This window comes from Globicephala melas, chromosome 3, assembly GCF_963455315.2.
Source record: "Globicephala melas chromosome 3, mGloMel1.2, whole genome shotgun sequence".
Taxonomy (NCBI): domain Eukaryota; kingdom Metazoa; phylum Chordata; class Mammalia; order Artiodactyla; family Delphinidae; genus Globicephala; species Globicephala melas.
This window is the reverse complement of record NC_083316.1, coordinates 150724292-150748309: the sequence shown is the minus strand read 5'-3', so window position 1 is coordinate 150748309 and position 24018 is coordinate 150724292. Positions and strand designations below refer to the sequence as shown.

The window sequence follows — 24018 nt, the reverse complement described above, 5'->3', positions numbered from 1 at the left end:
CAAGTCAAGGTGGAGACGTAACTCAGCTGTGCGGTGCGGCCACCACAGCAGCCCCGTGTCCCCTATCTCACGCTGTCAGTAGGGGTGGAGTCCAATTTACAGCTGGACATCCCAGGACTCAGTCACTTTGGGGTTGAGCCATGCAGATTAATGCACACCCATCGTGCACCAGAGCCAGCAGTTGAATTTAGGCTTTTAGATTCAAACGAAATTAAGCCATGACTCTTCAACTTCAGCTCCCATTTCGAGGTCAAGTTGCTCCCCTTAAGGCCTTATTTTCTCCTCAGCCAGTGTTCTCCTAATACAAGTGGCATTTTTCTTTTCTTTCCCAAAGTCCTTCTTGGGCTCCACATATCTTTTTGAGTCTGATCATCTGTTCCGTTTCCTCTTCCCCAGGAGAAAGGTGGGTAATGACCTCTGTTATGCTTCAGAATCAAAGGTGCTCTGCAAATATCTGTCTAAAGTTATTATCACGCTGCACGTAGATCTTTGGTCTTGAGTGCATATTAAGAAATACCCTCATCTTTCACTGTTTCTGGCATGATTACAAATTAGTGCTCTTCTAAGGGAAGGCCTAGAGAGCACAAAAATGATAGCTTTATGAAGAGACTTTGTGATAGGAGATAGCTTGATAAAAAGGATTGAGCATTGGAACTCGGGTCCATTAGCAGCTCCGTCACTGGCTAGCTGCAAATATTTGAGCAAACCACTTAACTCTCTGGTCCTCAGTTTCCTCATGTAAAATAAGGTGTCTAGGGATGAATAATTTCTGCCATTTCTTCTAGCCCTGAGACACTCTGACACAGAAAAGAGAAGGAAAACTATTTTGTTAAGTCTTTCTCTAGTAAGAGATTCTTGCCACACTCCAGCACCATCTCTCTTTCTCAGACTGGATTTCCAGCAAGGTGGTGGAAGGCCCTTACTGGGCTAATTTACTTTGCTTTTGGTTTAGATTCCTCTGGCACATTGTGTCCAGCCTTAATATTTTACATGGTAAGCCGTATCATCTTTTATCTTTTATTTATAGTGATCCTCATATTAATTTCTCAATAGCAGCTCGTGAGGCAGGAGGGACAAGTCATTGATCTTCCAATTTATCTGCTACTCTTACATATCCTGAGGTCGAGGCAGCCTGGGGAGATTGATGGAGCCCTGGCACCTGCCCAGCATCTGTGTGTTCCTCATGCATGAAAATCAACCACAGGAAACCGAAATTGGACAACTGGCAGCAATATCAGCCACCTCTGTACTAAATATAACAGGCCATTCTTTAATAATTGAACGGGTGTCTGGGATTCGGCAATGAAAAAGGGCCTGTACGAGAGCGCCAGTGGAATTCTGGACTGGCCAGAAGCTGGTAGATTTGGGGAGGGGGGTGGAAGTGGGGAGGCTGTTTGCAGATGTCAGCTTCTCATACGGCAAACATTCTTATTCCTCGATTCTCAAGCAAGTCACGATATAGAGTAAGCAATACTTCCTTCACTTTTTGTAAAGCCAAATCCTTTTTATGAAATATTTTTTTAAATTCTGCGAGAAAAACAACAGCTCCTCCTCAGGTCATGTTATTGCCCAACAATGGGAAAGGAAATGGTCCATGGAGCTGCATACACTACACTGGTCACCGATCCCAGGTGAACAATTGTGGCCAGAGCTCCGAATCACTTACAGGTCCTCACAGGGACAAACCACTAATCAGTTCTTAAAGGAAGGTCCTCATTCCTTGTCATGGCTGAGCAGCGGCTTCCATCAGGCCTCCCTGTGGTCTCACTTGTCTCGAGCCCCCGACAGCAGGTTAACCCTGAGCTGGTTACCTCTTCCCACTGCCTGCTCCTCAGGTAACCTGTCCTGTTAAGCTCAGGTGTTGCAGACTTATTTGATCATCAGCTTCGTGTCTGTCTCGATGAAACCCACCCGCTGAGGCTTAGCTCTCTCTTTCATAATCTGTGGCTGGAGAAACAGGTGCTAAATGTGAAGGCAGAGTTTCCCGTGTGAGGCCACATATATGATGTTGTGGTGGCAGGTCATCAAAGAGCCCACGTGTGGGGCTGATGCGGAGCTGTGTGCAAGCAGAGCTTCCCCATCACCAGCCTGTAAACTACCCTGTGCCCTTGGTTATTACACAGCATGCATACTGTATAGACACACATATTATCTCTGCTTTTTTTTTTTATAATAGAGTGATTAATGATGTCCTCCAGGGCTAAACTGGAGTGTCAAGCTGCTCATAAATTTCAGGCAAGCATTGCCAGGAAACTGTTTACATCGAACAAAAGGTGTTACGAAGATTTGGAGTGTACATGGTGTTTGAGCAATGTTATGATTTTCACGGATGGAGCCTCACAAAGGGTTCCGCCCAGTGTGCACTTTCTCTTCCACTGATAAACAGAGGCTGAGTGGATCCCTTTGAGTGTTGAAATCACAATAAATATATCAGATGACTAATCTCATCTAGGACCATTGTCTGATATAAAAGACAATAAAAATATAGAATTCTTCTAGCAGGTTTGAACCCTTTATACATTTCTTGATTTTGATTCTCTTTGCTCCTTGAATTTAAATACCATTTTCCTTTTTGTTCTCTAATCAGGCTTCATTCCACAGTCATTTATAGGTATTGATACATAAAAATTCAAGTGGAAACTAATTCCTCAACAAAAACGAAGACATATAAAATGTCATATCATCTTGTGCAAAGCAGGTCAGACTCACTCAAGATGATGAGCATATTTTCCGGACAGCACCTCACCCAGTGTTATTATTAGCAGTGTGGTAGAAACAGGAGGAAGAATAATATAATAAAGTAGTAGTAATGATAGTGTGTGCTCCTACGGCACACGACCATCTTCAAAACCTCTGTAAGTGCATTGTTTCCCTTGACCTTCAAAATAATCCTATATGTTAGGCAGCCTGGTGTTCTGATTCCCATTTTGTAGATGAGGAAACTAAATTCCAGAGATATTAAAGCAATTCACCCAACTAAGAAGCCCAAGAATCAGGGTCTCTAAGTACAGGTCTAGGCTCCTCCTCATGGACTGGTGAGACATAAAGTAACAACACTAATAATCGAGAAAGAAACCAAGAACAACACATCCCCAGAACTCTCCTGGCAGGAGGAGTTTGAAGGTAGCTATTGTTGCATGAGGTTTATTAGAAACTAAACAAGAATTCTGGGTTTCAGTAAAATGTGTCAATCCATGGGGTAAAGTGTAGGTAATTACAAAATGGAATCCATAAGATGTCATACAATTTGAAATTTGCCTGAAAATAATTCATATTTGGAGAAGTAAAGGCCAGATGTCTTGAAACTGTTTAAAAACATAATCCCTAAAGATGTATCCTGCTTGCCTGTGTTTTATAGCCTTAGCTGCAGAGATTATGTGAACTCTTTGGCTGTTCCCATCTAAAATACTATTTTTTATGAGAGGAGCACTGCAACCTATGACTATTTTATGGAAGCAGAGTTCTGGAGTATTTGGGGCCCATACACAGGAAAATCACTTCATAGTAAGCACATGAATGAGGAATAATGTAGTGTGGAGGGTCAGGATAATTGATGTCAGTCATGAGGAAGGGGGTACTTTCCAGCCATAACTCTCCCTGCTGGGAGACTGTCCATTTCTAGGTGCCTGCTCAGCACTGGCTTCATGCAATAGAGCTCAGAGGCCCTGCGGGGGAGGGGGGGTGGAGGGGTGGGGTAAGGGAGGTCAACCTGGTGCTGGACCTGTAAAAACCTTCTCTCTACCTCTGAGAATCAGGAGTATCAGGTGAATGATTTAGGCAGCCAGAGGTTTCTACTCAGTAAAAGTTCAACCATGTTAGCAAATCTTTGAAGCGTGACCAATAAAAATACATAAAATGGCTGGATACAAGTGTGCAAACAGCCTAAGCTTACTGCACACACAATTATCTTTGGTTTATTTACATGCCCTTCCTTCAGATGCAGCCTGATGTTACCAAATGAACAAACTGTAAATATGCCAAAGTGAATCAGGCGGTATAGAGGAGACAAAAAACGAGAAAAGTGATAATACAAATTCAAATGATAAAGAACGAACTTGATGTGCCTTTAAAATGGCCAAGTAGTCCCTGAAGAAGAAAATGAATGAAGAATTCTAAGGCAGAACAGCAAGAAAGAGTGTTTACTACCACTAAGAATATTAATAAGAACCTGAATCACTGGTTATTTAGGAACTCAGTAAATTTTCTTTATCTGAACGAAAAGCTACCTAACATAAATCCCAGAACTGTGGAGAAACGTGCTTGTCAAACCTTTGCAACAGCTTGGGACTCTCTTATATAAACTTTGGGAGACTATTAAACTTGAAGTAGAAAGCCCTTTGAAAATAGATACTTATCTGTTCTAGCATATTCATCCCCTGTAGGACAGTTGTGATTCAAAGAAAATTAAATACTGATTTTTTTTTAAAGTAGAGAAAACACAGCACTTCAAAAGGCTTAAATCTGGAAGCATTTCAAATATGAGGTTTAGGATTACTAGTACAGTTGCCTAATCTCCTAATTACTTGAGAATGAGGGCACTTTTATGTATCTCTCTTTTTGGAATCACTGGAAATATCAATTAAACATAATAAATTAAGAGAATCTCCCTTGGGATATGAGATCATATTATATAAATGATGACCTTCTGCCAATGGTTAACAATTCTTCTTTATTCAATCCAGAGAGGTTTCCTAAGCCCAAGAAATTTGGTAGCAATAGTTTAGGGGTCTTTTAAGCATTTAAGAGATGCTACAATCATTAGAACTGCATTTATCTTTGAAAAAAGATGATTTCTGTATATGTCATGTTTACCATAGTGACACCAACAAAATCTTTCAATCTCCACAGAGAACTTCCAATTTTCTTTCCCTCCTGCTCTTGCTATGTTTGCACAGTCTCACTGTGCATGAAGCGTTGAGAAGGTATCTCACCAGAGTCACCAGCAGCCACAGGCAAACCACTTATCACCAGATACCACTGTTGCCATTGGGTATCAGTGCAACCAGAGACATGTACTAGAGCCTCTGATGGGTTACAGTGGGGCTGGGATCCTCAAGCACAATGAAGCCATAGAGGTTCTGGGTAGATGTAAGGTAAGTTTTATTTTCTCCTTTCCTACAACATGTTGCTAGAGGGATATCAAAAACTATTGCTGAAATACCAGTGAATCCTTTTTTTTTTTAACCTTTTATTAAGAGTCCCATCTCTTTTAAGAACTGGGATATATTTTTTGAGGGAAATAAAATATAGGAAAATTCAACTGACAGAGATCATACTGTACTTGACTTTTCTGTTCTTTGCTACATTTATTTGTTGAGACACACGTCTGTTCTTAGCCTTTTTTTAATGGCTCTGTTAAATAGAATGGACACAGTACACTGCACAAACTTAAAGACAATTTAAGTTCTGAAATATGCATATACCCATGGAACTGCCAACACAATCAAGAAAAGGAACATATCCATCACTTGCAAGTGTTTTTATGCCTCATTCATAAAGCCCCTTTTTATCCACACATTCCACCCCTTCACTGATATGCTTTCTATCGTTAGACATGTGTTTGCATTTTTCTATATTCTTGTGTGGTTTGCCCCTGGGGTGGATTACCATAGTGGGGGGATATTTGAGCCTTTCCCCAAGTCATTAAAAAACCTCCAGAGAGTAGCCCCTTGTCCTCTCCAGGGAGTGGGGGGAAAGGATCTTTAATCATAACAATCCTGGGGGGAGAAATCTCAGAAATAAGACATCTGCTTCTGTGCCTTGTTGTTTTGCAGAATAGCAATGATTGCTTTAGCAGCTTCTATTGCCATGTGTGTACAATAAGTAAATGAACATAAAATTGAATGAACGCATAAAAGAAGGATAAACCCACCCAGCTTAACAAATCCACTCTCTCACCTGCTGTGCCCTGACACATGAAAGAAAGATTCACGGGATCATAAGGATTAATAAAATAACAGTCTGTTAACAATATTGACAGGAGGTATAAGGATAATTTGTCTGATGTGGGACCAACAGCTTAACTGCTTAATTCTTTTCTTTTTTATTTTAAGGGCAATTCATTCATTTACTGTTTAAAGATTGCAAGACAACATCTGAATTTCTGTAGCACAATTTAAATGTTTTACTTTTTTGATAAAGCAGAGTATAATAGAAAAAACAATTAGTTTCCAGTAATATCTATATCTCTATTCAGAATTAAGTCTTCCACAGACATGTAACCTGGAAACAGAAGCCTGTTACAATAAGCAAAGCTTCAACAGAGCTGCCACTTTTCGGGCCAGGGAAAAGTTCATCCCTATAGGAGGAGGATGTGCTATGTAAAATGGCTGCAAGGTCACAGCCTTGAGGGCGCTGGAAGTCTATTATCCTATCCCACATTAAGTAGTTTGGTGAACTTCAAACGTCCGTTCATCTGCAACCAAGCTGGCAAACTTTAACTGATATTTCAAGCAGGTAAAAAATAAATTAAAAGAAATCCTTACACTGATGTTCCTTGATTTACACTGTTAAATGGTTCATTAACATGTAATTCTGGCTAAGAATTACATTTGAGACTCCTTGCTCAGATTTTGGTTAACAGTACAAATCTTTCAGAAATTCAAGTTCTTATTAATCAATAATTTGTCAGCTAGGATACATTCAGGCATCAGCTGCAACTACAGAATAGGTGCACTGCCTCAGCGCTTTGGAAAGACATAATCTAGAACACTACTAGCAGACAAAATATCTGTTACTAGACAGCATAGGTGCAGTACAGCAAGACAAAAACATATATTCATGTGTGCTGGGGACCAGCTGGAGAAAGAGGATTTCACCGCCCAGGGTCACAAGGGAAGGGGTAAGGAACTGAAAGTAGCACCGACGAATGGGGTCAGAAGGACCAAGACAACTGATGGTTGCAAGGCAAATTTTATTGCGCTACAGTTGCAGATTATATAGACTAGAAATCGGAAGGTTGCCAGATGGTGGTTTACATTATCTACAGACTGTCTCGGCTCAAGGTTAACTTCCCTGGGAGGAAACCCATAAACCCAGAAGCATCAAAAATAACCTGCATGTGCAGGGGGGAGACAGCTTTGCTTGTCTCATTTTACATTCTTTCTGATCTCTGGGCCCTGGTGATTTATCTCCCATGGAATGGAACAAGGAGGGGAACAAGTAGGGACAGTCCTTTCGAGCAGTGGCGGCATGGCTGGCATGTCTGTAGCCTGCTCTCAAGGCTGACTGCTTCCCACAGGTCCCCCTTTTTTATTTTTTAACTTTTGCTGCAAAATAATTCCATGAAGTTTAGTGCCGAGAGTAGTCTACTGTTGCATGAGGATACGAAACAGACATGAGAAGATTAATATCAATAATAGGCAAATTATGGCCAGGGTAATAAATCCTGACAACCTTCCGGTAATCCAAGACTGAGGGTTTAACCACTTTAAATGGTCCAGTAAAGTCTGAATTACATCTTCTGGCGAAATATCATCAAGATGTGCATTTTGTATATCCTGAATTTCAGCATTTAATTTCTTAAGATCAAGACTAATATTATCTGACCAAACACTCAGCAGATGCATTTTTACTTTTTCCCATTCCCAAATAAAGTCATTGTACTTTTAAGGAGTAACACACATCCATGTATACTTTGCATGACAAGCTAAACGCATCCTCAATTTTAATGCTGCCGTCTGATCTCCCATCCCCAAAATTGCATTTTTAAATTCATCTAACTTGTTATTAATCTGTAAATCTATGTGACTTTGTAAAGATAAAGCAAGACTGGTATGTTGAGATAACTGATTAGCAAAGTGAGCATGATGAATACTCTGTGAAAGAGCAAGACCGGCAGTAGCCACGGTAGCAGACAGAGCAGCTGAGGCAAGTAAACTTACTATTAGCCACCCAAGAAAGCGTCTCCTTCTCTGCAAGGCTTTAGAGAGTTCCACCCATGCCTGTACTCCAGTATCTTCATACCAAGGTTCTCTCAGATGTACAGGCACCATAACATATATGGGTTGCTTTAGTATAAGCACAGATTGTGTTCCTGCAGAAGGGAACATACAACTGCTAAAAGTACAATTAACACAGCTAATATTATATCCTCCTTTGGAAGAATTACCAATGTTAATAGAACCACACAAACGTGTATATGGAGGAGCAACACAAGTTCTAACAGGTGTATTGGAATAAGTTAGAGCTAGTTTCCATATATCCCAGTTCTTTTGAAATGTGATAAACCTATCTATGATGGGAATAGAAGAGATAAGAATTGACATCTTGGTATATTTGTTTATTATTCCAAGATGCATTGCAATGTTCAAAATTGGATCCAGGAAAGTTAACGGTCATAAGGGGAGGAAATTGATTTTTTGATTTTCTGTTAAGCATAGTAACCTTATGTCCAGCTATAAATATCCCTTGTCCTCCAAGTAAACGCTTCATACAGAAATAATTTCCTGAATCTTCACCTGTAACCTTGGCTATAGTAATAGCGGAATCCCTAAGTGGTGAGGCGTATGAGATTCGACCTCTAATATTAATAGGTTGCCCATTTTATACCAAATGATGGTATCCTTAAGATCCTCTCGTCGGCTGGTAGCCGGGCATGTAAGAGTAATGTTGGTTCCTGTAAAACGAAGGATGCCTGGAGAGCCTGACAAACTAATTGATTGATCCGTTCCCTCATAAACATCTGTATGCTCATAACTAATAGCCTTTACACATCCAGTTTCCAGATTCAATGGGCTAAGACAGACAGGATGGGTACTAAACCACTTAGTATAATTTACAGACATATTGGTTTGTTTTATATTCCCAATAAGAGGCCCATAAACACTTATCATTGTAAAATACAGGAAACTCTGCTTCAGACCAAGATATGGGTTGTAATAGTGGAGGATCAGGTACATAGGCCCAGTAAGTTGCTGCATTAACAGAGGGAACACGTAAAATGGTTGCCAACATAGCCAAAAATAAAGTTACAGGTGTAACAGGATTATTCTGTTGTTTCACTGACTCTTGAGCTCATGAAACCAGTTGTTTAATTTGTCCCCAAGTTGGAACATCACTCCTTTGAGTCGTCCTGGCAAGTGGTCTTCTCTTCCTCTTCTCTTTCTGAATCAACACTGTCAAATTTTCGAGAGAGGTGCAGAGCTTCTTCATCTTCTGAACTAGTTGTGAGCTGTGGCGAGCCATCTATTTGCTTGACTAAGCGCTCAGGAAGCCAGCAAGGTCCAGGCGCTGATCTGGGAAACATACACACGTGACCACGTCCCCAAATCAACACAGGATCAGGACCACGCCAAGTGCTGGTTAACGGATCTTTCCAGAGGACCTCCGGAGATTGAGAGGCCAATCCTGGCTCAGCCACCAACCTTCCCCCTGCAGAGCAGCCAAATTTGTCAACAGTGAGAACATTTAAAATAAACAGAGCATGATTTATAAGGTTATGTGGCGTTGTTCTATACAATTCCCCCCTTTTTATTTTTTCAATAGTTAGCTTTAAAGATCTATTTGCACGTTCTATAATACCTTGTCCTTGAGGGTTATATGGAATGCCTGTAATATGGGTAATTTTGTAATGAATTACAAAATGTTGCAAAAGCAGCACTAGAGTAAGTGGGCCCATTATCTGTTTTAATAATTTTGGGAAGGTTCATGAAAGCAAAACAGTGTAAAAAATGAGTGATAACATGTTTAGTAGCTTCTCCGGTCTGTGCTGTAGCACAGAGGAAACCAGAGTAAGTATCGATAGTGACACGAACAAACTGTAATTTCCCAAAAGACGGGATATGAGTAACATCCATTTGCCATAAATGTCTAGGTAATAATCCACGAGGATTAACAACATAATGTGGAACAGGAAGGTGAGGTAAGCATTGTGGGCATTGCTTAACAATTTGTCGGGCGGCTTCACGAGTAAGGGAAAATTGTGTGTGTAATGTAGCCGCCGACTGACGGTGTAAAGCGTGCAACGGCTGTGCTGCTTGTGAAGCAGTTTGATCATAACTTACCATAATATGCGGGTGTCCAGGACATGGACCATGAGTATCAACAGTATGAAGATAATGAATGCAGTACATTAGCCATTCTTGACAGCATGACGAACGGAAAGGAGGAGTATGGTAAATTGGGACATGTCCTGCTTTAGGGAAAAGAGATTGAGGAGGAGGAGTAACTTCAACTCTATTCTTGGGAGGAAAATGTACAGGATAAAGATCACGTTTAGATCGAGTTAAAACATCTGCAGTCGCATTAAGTTTAGTCAATGGACCAGGCAAGTTAGAATGAGCACGGATATACAGACCTGCAACAGGACCATCATGGGAACGAATAAGCTGTTGAAGCAAACGAAAAGAGGATGATAATTCAGGGTTATTAGTATGTCCTATGGTCGCAGTCTCCAGAAGAAATCACAAGCTAATAAGATATTTACTATCAGAAAACAAATTAAAGACATAGAAGGCAAATGTTTAAAAGACATAATGACAGCATACAGTTCAACATACAGTTCAACTTCCTTCCTGAAGTCAAGGAAGTTTCTTTAATGAGGTTTGTTCCGTCGTCAATGATTACAGTAGCCACTCCTGAAGAAGAACCGTCCGTAAAAACCAAAGGTACATGAGGAACAGGCTGTTGCCTAATTATAGAAGGAAAGATATGAGTTAAGTTTGCTGAACTGGATCAATTTATCAGCAGGGTAATGGCATTCCAAGGTACCTGAAAATCCTGCAAGAGCAAGACCCCATTCATTACTATGTTGAAAAAGGCAATTTTGTTGACTAACTGAATAAGGGATAATAATTTGAGAAGGTTCTATACTTATAGGTTGTAAGCATCTAGTTCTACCTTGCATTACTAAATTATTAATAAGTTCATAATAAGGGTTAATAACTTTAGAGGGTGTAGTTTTCATATGGATCTATTCAATAATTCCAACAGTTTGCCATAAGATGGCAGTAGGCACATGAGGAGTTGGACAAATTATTAAGAAAATTGGAAGGTGAGTATGAATTCTAGTTAATTGTGTAGAACTGATAGATCTATTGACTATTTGTAAAGCTTGAAATCCTTCTGGAGTCATAGAGCGTGAAGAAGAAGGATCTGAGTCACCTTTAAGAATATCAAACAAAGGCTGTAATTGAGCAGTAGTAAGTTTTAAGGAAGGCCTTAGCCAATTAATATCTCCAAGTAATTTTTGTAAAGCATTTAATGTTTTTAAATTATCAACTCGAATTTGCAGTTTTTGAGGCCTAATAGTAGTGTTATCAATATATTTTCCCAAATATAAAAATGGAGATTGTCTTTGAATTTTTTTTGAGGCAATGACCAAGCCAAATGATTGTAAGGACTGTTGTAAAAATTGAAAAGCAGTCTCTAATAAAGAAATATTATCAGTGGCTAAAAGTATATCATCCATGTAATGTATGAGATATAACGATGGAAACCTTTTTCTCACAGGAGTCAAGGCCTGAGCCACATATTTTTGGCATAATGTAGGACTATTTGCCATGCCCTGAGGCAATACTTTCCATTGAAATCTCCTCATGGCTTCCTTAAAATTTAAGGCAGGCAAGCTAAAAGCAAAATGTTTTCTATCTTCAGGAAACAAAGGAATAGTGAAAAAACAATCTTTTAACTCTATAACTAAAAGATGATAATTATGTGGTATGGCTGTTGGAGAGGGTAGGCCTGGTTGAAGAGCTCCCATTATTAGCATAGTTTTATTAACAGCTCTTAGATCCTGTAATAACCTATATTTTCCAGATTTTTTCTTGATAATAAAAATAGGAGTATTCCAAGGACTACTGGAAATTTCTAAATGCCCTAATTGTTCCAGTACTGATTGTTCTGCAGCTTCTAATTTCTCCTTTGTGAGGGGCCATTGGTCCACCCATACAGGGTCATCAGGCAGCCAAGTAATTGGATCAGCAGTGAGTGGAGGAGAATCCAAGGCTCCTAAGAAAAACCCAAACCTTGTCTATCATTTTTTATTTTCACATCAATAGGATGGACAGTTCCTTGTTGATTTGTTCCCAGCCCTTTTGTGGGAAGAAATCCTTGATCCAACATCATATTAGAGACTTGAGAATTTGGACTATAAAGTAATACTCCCATTTCTTTTAATATATCTCGGCCCCCGAGGTTTAAAGGCAGCCCAGGCAAAACATAAGGCTGGAAGTATCCTGAATGGCCCTCACTATCTTGCCATAATAATAACTGACTACCTTGCATAGGAGAAGAACTTTGTCCTATTCCGTGAAGTTCTGTAATAGTAGGACTAATGGGCCAACGTTTAGGCCAGTGTATCTGCGTCATAACAGAGACATCAGCTCCAGTGTCTAACAAACCTGAAAAAACCTTTCCATTAATGGTTCATTTCATTTCTGGACGTTCTTTCCCTATCTTCTGAATCCAGTAGGCAGCATTAGACGATCCAAAAGCCTTTGTTTCTCTCTTTTGATGTTGTAAAATTTGTCCATGAAGTACAAAGGGCAAAAGTAGCAATTGTGCAATTTTATCACCAGGAGAAATAGTTATTATATTTTTAATAGTTTGTGCCATGACTTTTATTTCTCCTTCATAGTCAGAATCTGTGACTCCTGGCATAATAGTTAAACCTTTCATGGTGACACTACTTCTTCCCAATAATAGTCCCATCAAACCCTTGGGTAAAGGTCCACAGATGCCCGTAGAGAGGGCCTGAGGACCCATTTCAGGAGTTAATACATATCGGGCGGAGGTACTGAGCTCCAGTCCTGCGCTTCCTGGTGTTGCTCTGGAGAGCGAGGATATTGTATGTTTCTGTTTTTGGTTAATGTCTGATTGATAATTTGAGGAGGATACACAGACATTGCCCTTATTATTTGTTGGGGCCAGGGAAGGCCCCGGGAGGAGTTTCCCGACAGTGGTGGCCCATCCCTGTGGGCCACTGAGCAACAATCTTGTGCCCAATGTTTTCCCCTATTGCATTTAGGGCATAAACCAGGGATTTTCTGACCATCTGGAGGTTTCTGAGTAGGGAAGGAAGGACTAGGGTTAGAATTAAAAGATCTACATTCGCTAGCAAAATGACCTGCCTTTCCGCATTTAAAACAAGTCTTCGTTTTCTTTTGATTGTTTTTAAACCCCACTTTAGTTAATGCTGCAGCCACAGCAGCACCCTGTATATAAGTAGGCCCAATGTCTGCACAAAGGCGAATATAATCCTCCAATGTTCCCCGTTTTCTCCAAGGTCGAATCGCAGCCTGAGACGCATTATTAGCATTCTCAAAAGCAAGTTGCTTAACTACAATTGTACCAGTGAGTCCGTCCACAATGAGTCTCCCCACTGCCTGTGACAACCTATCTACAAAATCAGCATATGGTTCATCAGGTCCCTGTCGAATTGTTGAAAGATCCTCAGTTTTGTGTGTAGAAGGTCATTTCCTCCAGGCTTGTAATGCCAAATGATTTATTTGAGGATAAGCAACAAAGGGATAAGTTAATTGATCTTGCAAAGAAAGATACTGTCCTTCCCCAATCAGCATATGATAATCAACTGGAATATTATGGGCAGCATTCTTTTCTGCTTGTTCAGCAGCCCGTTCATAAAAATCAAACTTCCATATTAAATAATCTCCACCATTTAAACAAGCTCGTGCAATAGACTTCCAATCAGCGGGGGGAAGAGCTTCTCCTGTCAACCATAGCAGCAGTAAAAGGAGCAGTGGGCCCATATTGAGCACAGGCAGATTTTCAATCTTTCAAAACTTTCAAAGGGAGAGCCTGATGCTCCCTAGTAGCTTGTTGAGGATTATTAGGACCAGGTCTTTCTATGACGGGACAACAGAAAATAGGATCTTCTCCTCGTTTTATGGCTCGTTGTACAGCGCGCTGCAAGGGACTGAGCATTTTTACAGATGTAGATTTTTGAGCAAGACAGTCCTTATTAACCTGCAGCTTTTTCACTGACTTATCTATCACAGCCATTAGAAAATCATCCTCAGGATAGTTCTCTCTTTTATGTTTACAAGCCTCATCTGTTAAGTCAAAATGTTCCTCTTCATCTAAACTATTTAAATTAATTAGCTCTTTCGGTTTAGGAAGTGGCGACACAGTAGCTGATAATACAGTCTCTCCTTCTGTCAGAGGCTTATGTTTTTCTGACTTTACATTCAAATCAACACTATCATGAGAAGCAGCTAAACATATTTTTATCAGATTCCACAAACTATATGTAACAACAGGAGTATGAGTAGGCCCTCGAGACTCATAATAATTTTTTAAATCTTCTCCAACTTTCTGCCAGATTTCTATGTCAACAGAGCCGCCATCAGGAAACCAGGGAGATACACCATGGATATGCTGTAAAAATTCAGTCAACTGTGAGGTAGAAACTTTATTACCCCGAGCTTTAAGCATCGAAAGTAAAACCTGAGCAAATAATTCACACTCCTTTGAGCCCTTTGGCCCCATCTTATTTTACTTCTGACTATTGCCTTATGCCTCTATTAGTTTCACTTTTACTGGTGGCCACACATATTTTGCATAAGGGTTCTCTTACCTGCACTTTCTTTTTCTTTTAATTGCCTTCACGCTTCAGGTCCCTGTTCGAGTGCCACTTGCCGCGGACCAGCCGGAGAAAGAGGATCTCACCGCCCAGGGTCACAAGGGAAGGGGTAAGGAACTGAAGTAGCACCGACGGATGGGGTCAGAAGGACCAAGACAACTGATGGTTGCAAGGCAAATTGTATTATGCTACAGTTGCAGATTATATAGACTAGAAATCGGAAGGCTGCCAGATGGTGGTTTACATTACCTACAGACTGTCTCGGCTCAAGGTTAACTTCCCTGGGAGGAAACCCATAAACCCAGAAGCATCAAAAATAACCTGCATGTGCAGGGGGGAGACAGCTTTGCTTGTCTCATTTTACATTCTTTCTGATCTCTGGGCCCTGGTGATTTATCTCCCATGGAATGGAATAAGGAGGGGAACAAGTAGGGACAGTCCCTTCGAGCAGCGGCCTCATGCCTGGCATGTCCTTACCTGCTCTCAAGGCTGACTGCTTCCCACACATATGTTGCCTTGTTTAAGCCTCAAGCCCTCGATCCTTTGTTGAAATACAATAATTTCACTCCTATGGTTTTCAATACCAAAAACTCAACCTCCAGGAGGGCTAAAGTCTAATTTGTACTCCAAACCAAGTAGCAGTGCAGTTCACTACTACTGAGGCTGGATCCATAAAGACTTCAAGACCACGTCCAGAAGACAAGTTATTATATATAATACCCTAGAAGGTCTGAAACATAATTATCATATACATAGCTGGTCCTTCAGAGCTTTTTACCTATAACATGTTTTTTGATGAAAGTTATTTAATGTACTGGAGATAACTGTGACTTACTGATCAAATATTTGAATACTTATACTTACCTGGGATTTCATTTCTGCTGAAAGAAAAAGGAAGAACAGGACTCACTAAAAAAAAAAAAAAACTTTAGAAATGAAAGTAAAAATCTTAACACACACTATCACTTTTGGAAGCAGCACAGAGGGGCAGTCAACGGTAAAACACTGGTGAAATAGGTCAAAACTCTGGGCCAAAAATCCATTGTCGTTATCATCAGTGACAGTACCACAACTGTGCCCTTCAGAATTAATAATCACTCCTAAGGATCTTCATTTGGCACCAGATGATGCGTTTAAGAGAAACGCTCTGGGAGGTTTTGAATCAGACTTGGTTTTTTGTTAGCCAAGTTACAGGAGAATTTTTAAAGTGGGGGGAGGGGAAGAAGGAAACGGACCAGGAAAAGAATTTAAGCCATCATCTATAAACCAACAAGGCACTGATAGTTCCAAACATTATGTCAGAAACTAAAATGACTGATATAGGCTCAAGTGGTTTATAAAACCTATAAAAAGACTACACCAGCAAAGTCCCCATTTATCTGTAGAGTTCAGAAACTAAAACAAGGAATATTTTAGCTTAAAACCTTATCTCAAGAGAATCATATACACTTCACATGAATAAAAATACCTGAAACCAAACATTTTTAAAAGCTCCAATACCCCAAATATAAAGAAAAATATTAATCCAGAAGACTCAATCAATCCATGATAATCACAAAACGGCTGGGCAATCTCTATCTCCCTTCCACACTAACCATCCATCCCATGGAAGACCAAGGGAGATCAGACCTTCCAGACTTACCTTCCAGACCTTCCAGACACCTGGCTGCTGCAAAATTCTATGGAGACTCCTTGTGGAACAGCAGTTTCCCATCTCTTGTGTCTCTCCCTATCATGATCATGATCATGCAGGAAGCAAGTCTGGCTGTGCTATTTCTTATCATTGTCTGTCACCCATCTGCAACATGGTTTTGTACAGATAAGGAAAAAGTAGTTCCCTTTCCCCCAGAAGGTTGAGGCTCAGGTACAGGGTAATTCTCCTGTGCACACAGTCATTATTTAGGCCGACTCAGTGACTTCAACAGGCTTAATCATGTGATCAGGTTTGTTGCCAGCTGCGTAATGCTCCCACATCTGTAGATAGAGCCGCTCTAGGTCCACTGTGTATTGTTTGGTGTTGAACAGAGGGCTAGATGTTCTCTGCTTCCAGACTTTGCCACGAATTTTCTTCAGGTATTCTAGATCAGTTCCCAGTTTCACAGCTATGTCTTCATATTCTTGTCTATTTTGAGCAATAAGCTCAAGACAGCCTAAACAAGTGAGCTGGGAAGCTGCAACTCGGGAAGCAAGAGTCTCTCCTGGCATAGTCACCACGGGTGTCCCTGACCAAAGGACATCCATCCCTGTGGTGTGTCCATTACAGAGTGGAGTGTCCAAGCAGACATCAGCCAGCTGGCCTCTCCGAACATGTTCCTCTTTAGGAGCAACAGGTGAAAAAATGATACGGTTCTGGGGAAGGCCCATGTTTTGTGCATACTGTTGAATATTAGGTTCTCCTACTGCTGGAAAACGCAACAGCCACAGTACACTATTGGGAACACGCTTCAGAATATTTGCCCACATCTGCAAAGTAGATGGGTCAATTTTATACAACTGATTAAAGTTACAGTACACAATGGCATCTTCCGGTAACCCGTACTGAGAACGTGTGGTTACAATAATGGTACGGGGAACCTCCTCTCCAGTGGCAGCCTTAATGTTGATCTGGGTAGTTGCCAGTCCATTGCTAAGACTGAATCCATTAATTGTTATCTGAATTTGTCCTCTGTTAATCATTTCAATAACTGCCTCTGCAATAGTATTCATAGGAATGACAGGCATATTAAGAGCTGTATTACTGCTGTCTGCATTGTCTCCTCCATCAGGACATTTCATCTTGACAATCTGCACATCCGGGAGACTATCAAGAAATGCTTTGAGGTCGATGCCATTCAGCACAATCCGATTGTCATAAATGTGCCCATTGGACTGAAAATCGATGACTGCTTTCTTCTTCAGGTGAGGGAACATATTAGCATGATCACCAATAAAGAAAGTATGGGGCATATAAGCCAGTTTCTCAGAATACTGCTCAGCAACTTCAGCAGGTGAAGTTTCCTGATCTGTGATGATATAATCCATGAAAAGCACGCCACTGGTCCCAGGGTAGCCCAGCCACATTGCCTGAATAGGAGCTGGCCTGAGAGCAAAGAGTTCATTTCGAGCACCCCTGGTATAACCATTCATATTTACAAGGATGTGTATACCATCTTGATGGATGCGATCAGCTGCTTTCCCATTGCATGGAATCTGAGAAAGATCAATGAAATGATGGGCTTCTGCCATCACCTTCGCTCGGAAGTTTGTGCCATCATCTGGGCTCAGGGCATAACAGAATACCTCAAATTTATCAGGATTGTGCATGCCTGGAATAGACTGCATAAGATGAGAAGTAGGATGATTCCCAAAGTCAGAACTCACGTATCCTACACGCAGTCGACCATCACTGAGCTTCAAGTCTTTTGGATGTTCGTACGGTGGTTTATGAAGGACACTGATCTCATCCAAGCAGAGGTTCCCGTGGCTCTCAGCAACAGCCTTCCTGAAGCCATGAGAAAGAGGATAGAGCATACTATGATGAGGCTGCACAGAAGGCAACCTATTCTTCTCCAGCTGGTCAGCCACAATGCTGACCAACTTCTTCATTCGCTCATCATAGTCTGTCCAATCACAGACAATCTGCAGGCAATGAGCCAAATCACAATAAGCGTCAGGAAAATCAGGTTCAAGCTTCAGAGCAGTGCGATAAGAAGCAATTGCTTCTGGAATATTCCCTGAATACTTGTGAATGGAAGCCAGATTGCTGTGGGCATCCGCAAGTGCAGGGTTAATCTGAATGGCACGAGTATAACACTGCAAGGCTCCCTGAACATCCTGCATCTCCTTTAGAGTGTTTCCCATGTTACAGTAGGCATCAGCAAAGGTAGGACTGATTCGAACAGCCTCCTTATAATGCATCAGAGCTTCCTGCAGTTTTCCCTGCTGCTGCAATACACTTGCTAAATTTGAATGGGCAACAGCAAACTCTGGGAAGACTTCTAATGCTTTACGATACAAGCGAACTGCCTCTTCAATGTTCCCCTGGTCTCCTTTGATATTGGCTAGGTTATTCAGAGAGTCTGCATGGGTGGGACACAGCCGCAGAGCTGTATTATAACAATCTTCTGCTTCGGCAACACTGCCCTTCTCTTCCAGAGCGTTGGCTAGGTTGCAGTAAGCATCAGGGAAATGTGGTTGCAATTCAATAGCTCGCCTGTAGGTGTCTATTGCCAGATCTATCAGGCCTTGCTCATAGTATACACAAGCCAGGTTGGCATGTACCACAGCATGATTTGGGCTCAAGCTTAGGGCACAAAGGTAAGCTGCCACAGCTCTGTCAAAAATCCGTGCCTCTTGCAAGACATTTCCTAAATTGATATAAGCATCCAGAAAACTGGGGTCAAGGGTGACAGCCTTTTCAAAGTGATGAATTGCAAGCCAAATCTCCCCTTGTGCATTGAAAACACAGCCAAGATTACTCCAAGCTACTGCAAAGTTCGGTTGCGTCTCCATTGCTTTCAAATAACATGCCTTGGCTCCTTCCAAGCGACCCAGGGCTTTGAGCAGGTTCCCCAGGTCACTGCGAACACAGTACAAATCAGGATTGCACTGAAGAGCAGAGACGTAAGCTTGTACTGCCCCTTCCATGTCGCCTGCTGCTACCAAAGCGGCTGCCAGGTTAATATAACCATCGATGAAATCTGGTTTGAGATGCAATGCATGCCGGTAATGCTCAATTGCTTCCTGCAACTGTCCTCTTTCCTTGTACACATTCCCCAAATTCGAATAGGCTTCTGCCAGAAGAGGGTTCTGTTTAATTGCCAGAGTACTAAAGTGGGCAGATTTGTCCAGCCTTCGACACTGGAAGTGTAGAGATGAAAGTAATAAAAGTACTCCAGTATTGTCTGGCTCTTGTCTCCACAGCTGCATGCAGTGTTTCTCAGCTGCCTCAAAATCTCCTGCCTGATATTCTCGATGAGCCAACTCAGCTAACCCTTGGAAGGAAAGCATACGTTTCGTTGGTTCTGTGCTGTCGGCCACGTTGCCCACGGAAGACGCCATCTGGAGCTTCTGGAGAGAGTGAGAAAAGGGGGTAATTGAGTCCCGCTGCCGCCACTACTGGCAAGAATGTTTCTAGAGGTAGCAAATATGAGGGCAGCAGCCGTACCACTGCTTTGGCAGGCTTAAGTGGCGGCGACAGTTACAGGCACCGAACCTTAGGAACTCTGGTTGGTCGTCTAACTGTCACGCTCTTGAAATCTTAATTCTTAACCCTGCCCTCTTCCACCATTTTTCTCCTAATCAGGGAATAAAAATTACCTATACACTTGCCTTAGAAGAAATCAAAAGTCAGTAGTCCAAACACTTTTCAAAATTTTGTTTTCTGCCCAGTTGGAAAGGAAATACATGATTGACTTTACTTCATCATTCATATAGTCAATGTGGAAAACATTAGGGCCGTGAATTTCAATACAGTAAGATCAGAAAATTTTAAATTGGCCTTCCCAAACCACTAATAAGTAACCGATGTTGTATATAATGCTAAAATCTTAGAGACTGAGTTTGATATGTTAAAAGTTCTGAAAGGATTAGCTAATTTCTCCTCATCATATTTCTCATGCCTCAAACCTGAGTATTACTTTTTTAAAAATAAATTTATTTATTTTTATTTATTTATTTTTATTTTGGCTGCGTTGGGTCTTCAATGCTGCGTGCAGACTTTCTCCAGTTGCGGCGAGCGGGGGCTACTCTTTGTTGCGGTGCCAGGGCTTCTCATCACAGAAGCTTCTATTGTTGTTCCACAACTCTATGGGTTCCTTTTTAGGTCCTATGAAGAACCCTAGAAATTAATTCATGTAATTATAGGTTTTTGCAAAATTGTCAAAAGTGAGATATTTTCACTTCCATCAGGTAAGACCAGCGTCTCTTTCTTTGCCAATTTTCCTTCTATCATATTCCGCTATGTTGGATCATATTAGAATGGCCACAGGCTTTTTTGAAATCTGGCTAAGGAGATTTTCTTTTGTTCTGTGGTACGCGGACCTCTCACTGTTGTGGCCTCTCCCGTTGTGGAGCACAGGCTCTGGACGCACAGGCTCAGCGGCCATGGCTCACGGGCCTAGCCGCTCCGCGGCATGTGGGATCTTCCCGGACCGGGGCACGAACCCGTGTCCCCTGCGTCGGCTGGTGGACTCTCAACCACTGCGCCACCAGGGAAGCCCTAAGGAGATGTTTTAAGTGAGGCTATTATGTGATTTTCAGACACCACCATATGTAATTGACTATATACTATCCCATTACAGGAATAACTTCCAGTACTCATACTGACTACTCTACTGACTTAACTAGCACAAGACACAGAAGCATAAGGACAAAAACCACCTTACAATATAGCCATGTCTTGCACTTCACAGCTCTCAAAGCATGTGCGTTTGAAGAAGAAAAAACCAACTGAAAAGTACAATATTCTGTGGAAAATTATTTCAATCATCAGGCATGTGAAAGATAAGTCAAAGATTCAGTTTTCATCAATGCTTAGTCAAAACGGGAAATTTTCTTCTGTCAAGAATATACTCCAGGGGCTTCCCTGATGGCGCCGTGGTTAAGAAGCCACCTGCCAATGCAGGGGACAAGGGTTCGAGCCCTGGTCCGGGAAGATCCCACATGCCACGGAGCAACTAAGCCGGTGTGCCACAACTACGGAGCCTGCGCTCTAGAGCCCATGAGCCACGACTACTGAGCCTGCGAGCCACAACTACTGAAGCCTGCGTGCCTAGCGCTCGTGCTCTGCAACGAGAAGCCACGGCAATGAGAAGCCTGTGTACCGCAACAAAGAGTAGCCCCCACTTCCTGCAAGTAGAGAAAGCCTGCGCACAGCAACGAAGACCCAACACAGCCAAAAATAAATAAATAAATAAATAAAAGAATATACCCCATCAACAATGTGTGTAATGGAATGGTGTGAATGAGTATTTTATCAGAATTCCTGTAATGCACAAACCTATAGCAGTACTGAAATCAGTAATGCATTTATAATAGTAAATATTTATGAGGAAGTAATCCATAGAGGTTTTCTCAAAGTTAACAATGAAAATTAATGTGACATTATCAATAATAAATTGTGAAGCTGAAAGAAACTTTTCTAAACTATTAATAACTAGAAGCAAATTCTAATCAACCATGTTACAAGAAATCTATGTCTATAAACTACAAAGTTTATTTCTTAAAATTTTATTTCGAAACTACATAAACTGTCGTATGAGGAGGCAGTTAAAGAATATATAGCTAAAAGAGTGGGGGAAAAGTTTTATAGAGACACATCTGGCAGTAGTTCATTTTTAAATGTCATTTTTCTAGATTTTGTGACACCTATAGTATTGATATTTGAAAGCATTTAAAAAATTGTAATTTGAAGATTTGCTACTTCCAGGTAGAATAAAATATTTGGAAGCAAAACAACGTTTCCACTGAGAAAAACAAAAAAAGCCAAATAAAATAGCCAGCATTCAATCAAAAAGTTCTAGACAAACCAAGAGGTAGAATCATATGACTAAAATTCTAAGAACAGATAATACAAAAATATTTATATAAGATATTGTGTATCTTTATCAGGAAAAGTCTTTCTCAAGAAAAGACTTTAAAATCATCAGAATTAATATTATATTTTATTTGTATATTTATATATAGATATTTATATATTTATATAAAGAACTTAAAGATAAAGCCCTAGTTAAGGCAGTGACAATAGTAGCAGTGGGAGTGAAAAGAAATGGTTATATTCAAGCACATTTTGTCAGGAAAAGTCCAAGATCAAATGTCTGACTGCATACATGGGATGGATAGACGGAGTGGGAAAAATCAAAAGTTAACTATAGAGGTTCTAGTGAAGATGGGGTTGCCGTCACCCAACCCAAGGGGTTGTGATCATCCCCAAGGTCTAGGAGACTCAAAGGGAAGGTCATGGTCAGAGGCAAAGTTAATTGGTGGGAAAATAAGACTCCCAGTCTCTCCATCTCCTTATACCAGTTTTTTTTTTTTAACATCTTTATTGGAGTATAATTGCTTTACAATGGTGTGTTAGTTTCTGCTTTATAACAAAGTAAATCAGTTATACATATGTCCCCATATCTCTTCCCTCTTGCATCTCTCTCCCTCCCACCCTCCCTATCCCACCCCTCTAGGTGGTCACAAAGCACTGAGCGGATCGCCCTGTGCTATGTGGCTGCTTTCCACTAGCTATCTATTCCTTACACCAGTTTTGTTTTTCTGCTCATATACGTAGCAGCATTTCATTCAAGGGGAATGTCATTGATCTGACTGGTCAAATTAAACAACATAGTTCAAGGCATATTTACAGTGGTTAGTTCCTCCACAATTTAGAAAGTCACATTCACAATTTCCCTCTTCCTACGCCGCGGAACACATTGGCCATTCCTCCGAAGTTTCCACTCCACAGAGTGGACCAGAGATGACGTTAGCCCAGAACTGAGAGCTTGGCATGAAATGGTGTCAGCCCCACGTAGAGCTCTGGCATAAGTTATAACCCAACCCAGCTCTACAGAGAGCTCTGCATGGAATCCTGGGAGTAAACTCAGCCATAATAATGGGATTCTGTTTTTCATTTGCTTTTCTTCCTTGCTTAACTTTCCCTGGCCACTCTGACAAACAAACTTTCAGGCATTCCTGGACCACTCACTAACTTTATTCCATTTAATGTCATCCAGATTCCCAAGAAAATTACTAACTATAAGGAGGGAAATTTGGAACATGGTGAGTTTTAGATGCCTGAAATATACAGGTCATTGAATCCAGTTAAGTAGCAAATTATCTGGATCTCAAATATGCCAGTAGAATAGCAGACTAAGCTCAATTTAATGTACTCTTACTGGAGACACATGTAAATTCTGGGTCAATTTTGAAAAAGTTAAAAGCACATAGCTGAGATTAAAAGAAAGAAAGGAACACCTGCATGTTTCAGAAAGTAACAGAGAAATTAAATCCAGAGAAAGAAGAGCGGACTGATGTCTGTGGGTTCCGTTCCTTAGTATAGGCCTTATGTAAATAGGGACTGGAGCTAGAAATCTAACATTACCTTGAGGCCAGGAATTTAGACTCAGGATGGAACAATATTGAGAAGTTGGTACAGATATCCTACAGAAATTTCATGAGGAACTGCTTAGTCCATTAAGAGGGCCAAGGGAGGTGGTGAGGAAGACTGGTATCTCTTGAAAACCTTCAGGTACGGAAAACATCAACACCTCTGAAAAGTAGGCCTGTCCTTCCCAGCGTTGTGATGGCCAGGTTGTCACTAACCTGTAAGGCCCTGTATGAATCAGAAACTGCAAGGAGAGTAATTCAAAGAAAAACAGATGCAGGATGGGCGTGGCAATAAATCCTAGGACCCTATCAGAAACAAAATTAAAACCACTCTAAAGCGAAATTTTAACAAACCAGAGCAGATAGTATCCTAACCAGAATAGAATAATAATTCTGAGGAA

The 24018-nt window shown here is 41.0% G+C and overlaps 1 pseudogene; it reads right to left on the bottom strand.

Annotated features, from left to right (window-relative positions):
* Nucleotides 1-10520: 10520 nt before the first annotated feature.
* On the bottom strand, nt 10521-19582 carry LOC132597124 (UDP-N-acetylglucosamine--peptide N-acetylglucosaminyltransferase 110 kDa subunit pseudogene; annotated as a pseudogene).
* Between the last annotated feature and the right edge of the window lie 4436 nt (nt 19583-24018).